The sequence below is a fragment of the Lissotriton helveticus genome, chromosome 5_1 (assembly GCF_964261635.1).
Source record: "Lissotriton helveticus chromosome 5_1, aLisHel1.1, whole genome shotgun sequence".
Taxonomy (NCBI): Eukaryota; Metazoa; Chordata; class Amphibia; order Caudata; family Salamandridae; genus Lissotriton; species Lissotriton helveticus.
The window spans coordinates 1,634,191,758-1,634,203,721 of record NC_136065.1 but is presented as its reverse complement, the minus strand read 5'-3'; positions in this window follow the sequence as shown (position 1 = coordinate 1,634,203,721).

The following is an 11,964-nucleotide window of genomic DNA, read 5'->3' as shown; positions in this document are numbered from 1 at the left end:
ATCTGCGGGACTGCTACATACTTGGGGATTAAAATCTCATCTATAATAAAAGAAATAATCACACTTAATTATGACGCACTATTAAAATAAGTTTTGGTTTTACTAAAAACATCTCATAAGATCCCACTCAGCCTTACTGGCCGGATTAATTTAATAAAAATGAAAGTTTTGCCAAAATTTCTTTATCTATTCAGATCAATTACTAATTCTTTTTTTAAAAAACTGGATGGGGTTTGTAGTAGCTTTATTTGGGGCTACAAAAAAGCTCGCAGATCGATCACTTTGCTTAAGCTGCCTACTATTAAAGGAGCAGTACAAAAGGGGGTGGTGATGGACGGAGCATCCGAACCAATCAAACACTCACACCCAGTCAAAAGATCTGGGTTTGATCCATCACCGTTCTTTAGCCCACTCTGCCACCCCAGTTCAGACATGGCTATATGCAAATCAGTCTGACCCTGTGCCTCATGGGAACAGTCCAGCCCGAACTGCCAAGCCATGCATTCCCTGGACCAGAAACAAGCTTCCGAGGACCGGTTTCTGGCATGCCAGCCATCTTCAGCCCGGCTTGCTTGAATCCAGTGGCAAAGTGAGCAAGAACTCACGTCTGAGCATACCCTGCCACACTTATGGCGGCCAAAAGCAGTACAAAAGGGGGTGGTGATGGACGGAGCATCTGAACCAATCAAACACTCACACCCAGTCAAAAGATTTGGGTTTGATCCATCACCGTTCTTTAGCCCACTCTGCCACCCCAGTTCAGACATGGCTATATGCAAATCAGTCTGACCCTGTGCCTCATGGGAACAGTCCAGCCCGAACTGCCAAGCCATGCCTTCCCTGGACCGGAAACAAGCTTCCGAGGACCGGTTTCTGGCATTCCAGCCGTCTTCAGCCTGGCTTGCTTGAATCCAGTGGCAAAGTGAGCAAGGGACTCACGTCTGAGCATACCCTGCCACACTTATGGCGGCCAAAAGCAGTACAAAAGGGGGTGGTGATGGACGGAGCATCTGAACCAATCAAACACTCACACCCAGTCAAAAGATCTGGGTTTGATCCATCACCGTTCTATAGCCCACTCTGCCACCCCAGTTCAAACAGATCAGTTGACTGGGGGTGAGTGTTTGATTTGTTCAAACGCTCCGTCCATCATCCCCTTTTGTATCGCTTTGTTCGCCCTAAGTGTGGCAGGGTATGCTCAGACGTGAGTCCCTTGTTCACTTGGCCACTGGATTCAAGTTAGCCTGGCTGATGAGGATTATGAATCCGAAACCGGTCCCAGGATGCTTGTTTCCGGTCCAGGGAAGACATGGCTTGGCAGTTCGGGCTGGACTGTTCCCACAAGGCACAGGGTCAGACTGATTTGCATATAGCCATGTCTGAACTGGGGTGGCTGAGTGAACTAAAGAATGGTGATGGATTAAACCCAGATCAGTTGACTGGGGGTGAGTGTTTGATTTGTTCTAACGCTCCGTCCATCATCCCCTTTTGTATCGCCCTACTATTAAAGGAGGGCTAAACTTCCCTGACTTTAGACCATACTTCTACGCAACTTTTTTTGGTCGCTTTCGTAGCCTACTTAATACTAACAATCAACTTTGTTTTTTCACCAATTCATGCTAGGTACAGATTCTAACCAGTTTTTAGCAAAAATAAATGATCCTAAATACTTTAAAAGGGTTAAATTTAAGACTGCCAGGGACACAGTTAAAATATGGAATTTGCTTTTGACTTTTTGCAAGACCTCTTTCTATCACTCGAAACTTCCGCTGTGGGGCAACCCGGAATATTTAATGATGGTATAGGGGCTGTTTGGGCTAGCCGCGGTATTACTACTCTAGGCGATTTATTTGGCTCAGGCGGATTCTTAGACTTTATAACACTTAAACTCCTCTATAAACTGACTGATTCTATGCACTATAAGTATATGCAAATTTGAGACTTTTTTGTTCATAAGATCAAACTGAATGAAGTCTTAGATTCAGATATTTGGACATGTCTATATTCACGGAATATTAAATCACTAATCAGCGAGGGTTATAACTGTCTTAATCGTTATAAAATAGATGACTGTATAAAACTAGCCACAAAATGGACTATAAGATTACGAACTAATATTACTTCAAGTCAGATCTCAGCCTCACTGACTTGTATTAATCGTGTCGTCCAGTCGTCTAATCTAAGGCTTCAACTATACAAAACTGTATGTCTCTTATACTACACTCCACAAAGAATATCTAACTGGTCTCAAAATAATCCATTGAATGACCGCTCTAAATGCCCCAAATGCGATTTAATGGTGGTGGATTTGGAACATATGTTCTTTTTATGTCCAGCACTGTCTGAGTTCTGGTCTTGCTTCGAAAATATTCTTAATCAGAAACAGATCAATTTTTCTTCCTTGTCGGTCAATATAGTTCTACTAGATATACAATCTTTAAATTGTTAAAATAAAGATTTAATTACTATATTATTCGCATGTGCTAGGTTGACTATTGCTAGGGCTTGGATCTCTTCGAAACCGCCACACATTATGGAGTGGTGGACTTTGGTTCATGAAATTTACACCATGGAACTAGCATTAGCTAAAATAAGGGGAGTGCGCTCAATGAAGAAAGTGGATAAAATATGGGGAACGTTTTTTTTAATTCTATTTCCCCAGTATCTAATGTATATTAAGGCCTATGGACTGGGAAGACCGTAAATCATATTATCAAGTATAGCATAAAGTTATAATCGACTGTGTCCTTTTCTTTTTTTTGGTTTAATAGAACTGTATCACTGTGCAAAATGTAATACTATTCTATTGTTTTACTTCAAAATACTTCTCAATCAATTTATTGTTTTGCTTTTCTCGTGTTGTCAATAAAAAATATTGAAAACAAAAAAAAGAGAAGTGCCTATAGGAAACTGAAATATTGTTTTGATTTTGCTTTTGGCTTCCCATTGCTCCAGACATGCCAGTGAGGTAGAATGCAACTGTACTGCTGACCCTATTCAGATTCAGTTGAACCCCATTAAAAACTGCATTTGCACTGTTATATCTGCTTTATTAGACCAAGGCATGTAACATCCTGTCGTTCCTATGTAGAAACGATACATATCACTTTGTATAGTATTTGAGTGCTGTGAATTCTAATGTGTGTCCCAGTTCCTCACTTGTTTCAAATCCTGCAATCATTTTGTCTTGCATACTATATGCCACTACCTATTGCACCATTGTTAATTAATGTTCTGCTTTTCCCAGCCACAATACATCTAAATGGCAATGGCTAGTCGCCTTTACATTTGAACAGAGACAACTAAAATGGACCCGGCTCCGTAAGTGTATGCCGAATCACCCTCTACGTCAGCCCACGCCCTCAAGATAGACTTCGATTCCCTCACCTTCATGGTTGCTCATTTTGATCTAGCATGGGAATGACCTGTTGGTTATCCCTTATCCTGTCAACCAATTCAAATGAGATTCAATATATTATGTATTATCCAAATGGGGGCACTAAGCCTTGTTGAGGATAAAGGTATAGTAATGAATTTACAGCTTGGTGAAGTAGAAACTGCAATTGTTTCTGTCTCTGTGTACAATGTATACGTCAAGATATTTCAGCAGCAGACCTTCTGCAAGTCATCCTTATGGTTCATTTCCATTACTGAAGTGAAGATGCACATCCATTTAGGAATAGGCGGTTATTGCAGACCTTAGATTTTAGGATATGCTGATTTTGTAAAGCCACTAGAGAATCTCACTAAAAGAAACACCCGTGAGTTATTCCTTGGTCCGAGGAAATAGAAAAGGCTTTTGTTTCTTTAAAAACTGCTTTGTCGTCAGCCCATTTAGGACTACTTGATTATTTAAAGCCTTTCATATTATTTTGCAATGAAAATAAGGAATCTACCTTTTGTACAGTAACAACAAGAAATCCATTGCATAGTTTCCTTTTGTTCAGGACTCAGTTGCTGCTGGGTTGCCTCCATGTTTACATGTGGAAATGGATGAAGTCCACCTGGTTGAATAGTAAGAGAACTTTGCCCTGACATCACCACTTCCAGCTGCCATGCTTCACTCAATTGTTGCAATGATGTTGGCCACTAAAATGCAGCATTTGTGGATGTCAGAAATGGTGGAATACAAATACAACTCTTGTGTACCTCACATTTCATTCTTTAAGGTACCTTGTGTTAAGCAAGTTGTTTTCTCCTTTCTAAGGCAGCAAACTCCATGAGTGTTTCATGATTACTGTCCACCTTGCAAGGCCTGGCATTGATTTAAAAAATATTCCAATGATGAATGAATGATAATGGATGTTGATGGATCATGCCTGAGAAATAATGATGGCCAGTCTTCATTACCTTGATGTCTTACAGAATCATACAACGGAGAGTGAGCAAGTGAGTATGGAGAAGGTACGGGTACCTCTTGCAACAAGATCATCTCTGAAGGTACAAGGATGGTAAAAGAAGGCCTCTAGTGATTTGTTACCTACCCTTCCTCACCTGTGTGATGGTATTAGGTATGCTAATAAAGATAGAATTGTACTTGCTGCTAATTCGCATTGGTTTGTCCCTCCTTTTCCTTCTAGGGCTCAATAGTAGTGCTTTATATGTGCTACCTCTGAAGCATACAAAGTTGGAAAAGGAGTTAAGACTACCAAAGTGGCTTCCCCTAATCCATCGGGCCACTATGTACAATTCCAGATGATTTTTATTCAGTTGCCCTGCTGTTGTTCTCCTTTGCCTATGCTAGTTATAGTTTTACATGGTTTCTGAATGGGGTGAAAGCTTTCACTGGAGCTAAAGCCGATGCTACCATGGTGGCCCTGCAGTTCTTCCTCTCAATATGCTTTGATTTTGGTTTGTATATTGTGGAAAAGTAAATTTTGCCATGTTCTGTGTCCCTACGCGTCCTCCATCATATGTTATGTGTGCATGATTAATATGCATATGTATTCCCCATGTTTGATTAAAGACGCAATTACAGTTGTGTCCATCACTAGTATGCCAGTTTCCAGTTCTCGTGAAAGCTACGAGTATTAGGCCTATGTAAAGCTACGTTGCCACGTTTCTTAGTGTGCACGTTATTTCATTGTAAAGTTCCCGTTTCTAGGCCTCAAAAGGGCCCGGACACCAGATTCAGCTCCTGTCTCCTGAGCCTCGCTGAGGAGCGATACAGCCCCCACCTGTATCCTCGACCTCTCACTTACTTCCTGCCTCACAGTGCCTGGCCCAGCCTGGCTCTGCCTCTGAGTCTGCCAAGAGTATGTTATGATTCTAGTTATCAGTCCAGCCCTCCTTCTCTGCATTCCTAAGCTACTGAATCGCATCAATAGTTTCCGTCATTGTCTAGCCTTTACGTCTCCATGTAAGAGAAATACTGCATTTAATGGTCATTTAATATTCTTCATCACGCACTACATGTAGAATAATGCATGCTCCAGTCTTAGAGTCCGTTAGCCTCTCCCCTCCTGACTCTTAGTTTATATCAACATGTTCTCTAAACATTAGATACTAGATATTGCTTAGGTACATGTCGCCCTGACTCTCCAGACTTCAGTCTCTGCTCCTAGCACAGAGTTCGTAGCCCCCAGCTTCTTCTTGTAACACGTCATTGCCAGTTTGCGCGCACCATTAGGTTAGAGGTCCCGGCTCCTTAGGTAGCCCCCTCCATGTTTCCGCCCCATTCATGACATATTCTGTTACGTTTGCATCACATGTCTATGTATACGCCTCTGTTACACCTACTTTCACCCTTATCTTTCGCGACTGCTATTGACCACACCCACTGCTCCGCCTATCGTATGTATTGTAATGCAACTGTTTTAGTATATATGATCGTGTATTGTTATTAAATGTTAGCGCGCTCATCCCAGATCCTGCCCGGCAGCTGTCGGGGCCCCCCTGTCAGGCCCTGCCATCCTATTCCTATGCAGGTTGTCCTGTTCCTGTCCTTTATGCTGTAATAAACCTGCAAAAACTCCTACTACATCGAATCTTGACTCTTATTTATTGAGCTATCTGTTATTGCTATGCCTAGACAAAAATAGATCCGGTATTATTTATTTATATACCACATAATGGCGCCCGAACAGGGACTTGCCCTTTCCCCACGCGTCGGTGAAGCCACGCCGACCCCCTGACCCTCTGCAGTCGTGACGGAACTCTTCTGCGCACCGGCAGATATTTCTGCTTTAAGTATCCCTCAGGCCCACGGAGGAGACGGAGGAGGCGGTCCAGCATCCAGACGAGACGGTGGAGGAACGCGGCGAGTCCCGACCAGAGCCCAAGCCGAGAGTCCAAGGTCCGAGGTATCCGGAGGCCCACCCGTAACAGAAGTCCGAAGTTCGTCCGTCCGGCGTCGAAGCAGTCCAGTCCAGTCCGAGGCTTTCCGTTCTTGCTGCCCGGTGAGTACCGTTGCTGGGGTAGTATCTAGACAGGGTCAATCTAAATTGTCTCTGGTCCGATGGGTCTGGGTACGCAGATCTGAAACGAAGTGTTCACCTAGGTGGATACGGGTCTTGATGCGTCCCTTTATGGGACCGGTATGTTCCGTGCTGTTTCAGCAGCGCATCCAGTAATTCTAGTCTGTTCCGTTCTCGAGAAATTCATGTGTTTCTGTTCTCAGTGTTCCAGGTAGTATTCTGTCCGAACTGTTGCTTCATAATGTTATTCAATGTATTTTCAATGTCGTGGTATGCCTGAATTGTTTTCTCAATTGTTATTGTTCCTCGTGTATTGTATTGTGTTCAGATTCAAGTTTGCAATGTCCCTCTTTTCGAGATTACGTCAGTTAAAAACTAGAAAGGGTCTGCTAGAAGAAGCAGTTCCTGTCCCGCCTAGGGACAGTCCAGGTCATTTTATGTATCAAAAGCATGGCATAAGTGCCATACTATATCTAGATTTATGGGTAGAGTATACCAAACAGTTAGAAGAAAAGTATAGATGGCCCGTATCGGGTACATGGGATGCCGAGTGCATCATGAGAGTAGAAGAAGCATTATGGAAAAAGAAAGCCAGACAGTCACAGAAAGATGCCATCGAGTTATGGCGCAAGGAATCTCATAAAAGAACCGAAAAAGAAATCAGAAAGTCAGAACTAAGTAGAGAATCCTTGGAACGAGCCCAAGAGGGGGAATTAATCGAGATTGGTGAACGAGTTAAAACCGAACAGTCAGACAGACAGAGGCATGCTCTTATTAAGGGTATGTATCCTCTTCTTGCCGAGGGCTTGCCAAAAGCGACCCCGGAGGCATCCAGTAATTTCCCGCCACCACTAGTTCCGACCAAGCTACGTCACAAACCGACCGCAGCTGATATTTTCATTTCGTCCTATTTGGACGACACAGTCCCAGAATATGCAAATCCTGTTCCTACTCCGCCAGTCCCTGTAAATCAGGCACTTCCCGCTCCTCCAGACACCGGAGTACCTGTTACGGTACCCCCGGTCCAGCCCGCCATACAAGTCCAGCCTGCATTTCCATTTCCCACTCTGCCAGGACGAAGAGCATCAGTAGACGACTCTAGTTTAGGGGCCGCAGGGGGAGGTCCTCCAGGAACCCCGCCGCCACACAAGCGTTTAACGTTAGTCGAATTACATGCACAAGCGTCACAGCGTACGCCCAGACATCAGTCTGTTGCAGAAATAAGAAAAGCCCTTACCGAATGTGGCTATGATCCAGTCCCAGGCGAGGATAATATGGTTTTATATTCATTACGCGTGAGAAAGGTGACCGAGTATCTAGTCACCCTACCAGATATGAAAGGAGATCTAGACAGAATATATCGTTTCATCCGTACAGGGGATGATCCAGAAAGTATTAGTGAAGTCATGTCTCAAAGGAAAGCTGAGATCCAGCTCATGTTATTAAAGTTCCTGATTAATTGTCTAATAAGAGAACAAGATTCCCCGACTAAAGATCAGGCCGAAATGAAAATCCTGACAAGGTGGAGTGATAATATAGCCGAGGGTAAGCATAAGAACATCAGTAGTATAGAGAGTATGTACAAGAAAATCCGTAAGGAAATAATAAGGTTACACGATCAACGTAAGGCAGCACAAGTAAGCGAGAAAGAAAATGACTCTTCTACAGAAGAGGTAGAGGATGAGAATCCCGCCAGAATAGCGTATGTAGGAAAATCTAGATTTCCAGATCGCCATTTACGCCTAGAACACAAGTCAGTTTTACATCATCCAGCACCAGAACCAGGTTCCCTAGAACAAGTATTTCAAGCTACCGATCACATTCTGAAATCACGAATCGGTTATAGCGAGTTAAGTACCATGCATGAACAAGAACTAGTCCGATCAGCAGTCCGATGGATTACTGATTCTACCACTTTTCCAGACGAAATAGTGGCACAAATGTTCCTGAAATTGCCCCCAGCCGAGCAACGACTGGTGGGTATGTATATGATCCAGCACCTCATTACTTTGTATGAGGATCAACATTCTGATCCAGGTCCGTTACATGATGTCCTGAACGAGTTACTCCAGTACAAATGGAAAGGTTTAGGTACCGATTTGATTAGTGTCATTCTAGAACAGCGCCACAAATACAGAACGTTTTTGAACCCACATTTTGTTCATGTCTCACCCCCAGAAAGTAAACCCTTTTACATAGACAGACAGAATCCGTTAAGAGAAGTGCATCCAATTAAGACAGAGGGTGGTGAAATGCAACGAGTGTTTGTTTACACCCCTATCACAAAGATGGAACTCTTAGAGATGAAAAAGTTAATTCCCTGTCATGATAAAGATCCAGCAGGGTTCCACCGAGAATTAAAAGACATGCTCCGTATGGGAGAATACACGTATCCAGATATCACTAAAATGTTAAAGGTCCTGTTGCCCGCAGGGGTATATGAGAAACTCAAGGAAAAAGAATGGGAGGTGGGAGAGAAAAAGATCGATTGGGCAGTTCTAGAAGCCGAAGACAAGGCACGAGTACCAGGTACCGGTCTTGGAGATAAATGTAAAGAATTACCTGAACTGTTAATACAAGTTTTGCCCAGACTATTAGCAACTAAAAAGGAAGACTGGGATGCAATCTCAGCATGTAAACAGAAACAAGACGAAGACACTAGTGATTTTTACTCTAGATTTGAAAAATGTTTTATTATAAACAGTGGCCTCAAGACGAGTAGTGAATCATACCCTCATCTTTTTGTTACTAAATTAGTCGAGAATTCAAGTCCACAAGTTAAGAATCGAGTTTTGAAAGTCGAAAGTACCTGGCAAGCTAATACCCCGTCCCAGATGTTACAGATGCTTCAATATCACCAGAATAGAATCAGAGAAGAGCAAGAACATGAGAGAAAACGTATGAAAGACACGAAAATGAAAGTACTAGTTGCACAATCCGTTCCTCAAGACAGTCAGAAAAGGGGTCCGAATCAAGCCAGTCATCCTGCAGCTCCCGTTAAAGGAAACTGCAATTATTGTAAACAGCCAGGTCATTTTATAAACGAGTGTGCAGTTCTGAAACACAACATAGCTACCGGTAAGACTAAAGAAAGACCACGTCCGCCTAGACAAGAACAAGTTACACAAACTCCTACTACCTCGAATCTTGACTCTTATTTATTGAGCTATCTGTTATTGCTATGCCTAGACAAAAATAGATCCGGTATTATTTATTTATATACCACATAATGGCGCCCGAATAGGGACTGTATAGGGAATGTAGATCAAGACTCCTCAACCACAGAATGCACAACAGACAGTTACAGCACCGCAGCCTATCGCTGCAACACAGCATGTTACACAGCAGATGTACCAGTATGCACAGTCTGAGTATCCAGAGTATCAGCCATATTCATGAAACAGCCTAGAGAGGGAGGTAGGCTTGCCTCTCATCGAGATACCTGTAGATCAAGAAGGTCCCTATGTCCACAGTCAAGTATTAGGGAAAGACAGAAAGTTTCTGATTGATACAGGGGCAAGTAGGACCACTATAAGTCACGCCGAAGTTCCAGGGGCTCCGCTCTCAGGCTCTAGAAATGTTTCCCTTGGATTTTCAGGAAAACCTATCGTAAATGAAATTTCAAAGCCAGTTACTCTAGAAGTAGGTCCGTTGTCCCGCACTACTGATCTGTTACTTACTAAGTCATGTCCAGAAAATCTATTAGGCATTAAAACACTGAAAGAGTTAGGTGCAGTTATATGCTGTTCCCCAGAGGGAATACGATTGTTCCTACGTGACTTCAAGGGTCACTATGTATTACGAGATTTTGATCCCAGATTGTCTAATGTTCCGCAGCATCTGTGGGCACAAGGTCCAACTGATGTTGGTTATATGCAAATCACACCCCATCGTGTGACTCTCAAGCCAGGTGTAGTGTTACCACGAATCAGGCAGTACAGATTGCCACCTGAGGCTGTAGCAGCCTTATCCAAAATTATTGACGAGCTCATGGCTCAAGGAGTAGTTGTAGAAACTGACTCCAATGTATGTAATTCTCCGATCATTCCTGTCATGAAACGTACTGATCCAAATGCACCTCCAGTATATCGTTTAGTGATTGACCTTCGAGAGCTTAACAAATGTATTATTCCCCAGTACCCAGTTGTCCCAGATATCTCTTCCCTATTGACAGCCATTGATTCCGAAGCCTCATTTTTTACAGTCATAGACCTCAAGAACGCGTTTTTCAGTGTCCCCATTCATCCAGACAGCCAGTTTCTTTTCGGATTTTGTTTAAATGGAAGGAGCTATATGTTCACACGCGCTCCTCAAGGTTTCACAGAAAGTCCTAGTATTTACAGTCAAGCACTAAAGAGACAGCTAGACAACATTCACATGCCAACTGACACTGCCCTGCTCCAGTATGTCGATGATCTCCTGATCACAGCCCGTTCTGAATGTGCATGCGAGCGAGCATCCCTTACAGTCTTGTATTTCCTAGCCGAGATGGGGCACAAGGTGTCCCCTTCTAAGCTTCAATTCTGTGTCCAGCAAGTGATCTACTTAGGACACTTACTGTCCAAGAGGGGTAGGCAGTTGACACCAGACCGTATCCAGTTAATAGCGAGTCTTCCTCAGCCCAAGACCCAGAAGGAGGTACGTGCTTTTATCGGCCTCACTTCTTATTGCAGACAATGGATTCCTCAGTATGCATTTCTAGCTAAACCACTGATACAGTTAACGACACAGGAGGCAGCCGTATCGACTGTCCTCCCTTGGACATCTGAACATACATTTAGTTTTAATGAGTTAAAGAAAGCCCTATGTCAAGCCCCAGTTCTAGCAACACCGAACTACAGTAAGTCTTTTACACTTTTCGTCACAGAACGTGAAGGTACAGCATTATCTGTTCTCACACAAGATCAAGCAGGACAATACAAGCCCTGTGCTTATTTTTCGAGCACATTAGATCCTGTAGCCCAGGCTCTGCCTGCGTGCCTCAAGTCAGTTGCAGCCACAGCACTAGCTATCAGACAAAGTGATTCCATAGTATTAGGACACTCCCTGACAGTACAAGTTCCACACTCCGTGGAAGTTCTTTTAAACCGAACACAAACTCAGCACTTGACAATTGCACGTTTAACAGGTTATGAATTGACACTGTTCCAGCCACACATAGAAATCAGACGCTGCAACGTTTTAAATCCTGCTACATTGTTACCATCAGTTACTTCGAATTCTGCCACACACGACTGTGTGGAAGTAGTTAACATCATGACAAAGCCAAGACAAGATCTGACAGATATTCCATTACCAGATCCCGACCTGACACTTTATGTGGATGGTTCATGTATGAGAACAAGTACAGGAGAACTAGTCGCCGCGTATGCAGTGACTACCGACACCGAAGTTATAGAGACACACCGTATTGACACCCTGTCTGCTCAAGCAGCGGAGCTAGTTGCTCTGACTCAAGCCTGCATACACGCCAAGAACCTGAAAGTTAATGTTTACACCGATTCACGTTACGCATTTGGAGTTGTACACGACTTCGGAGTGCTCTGGC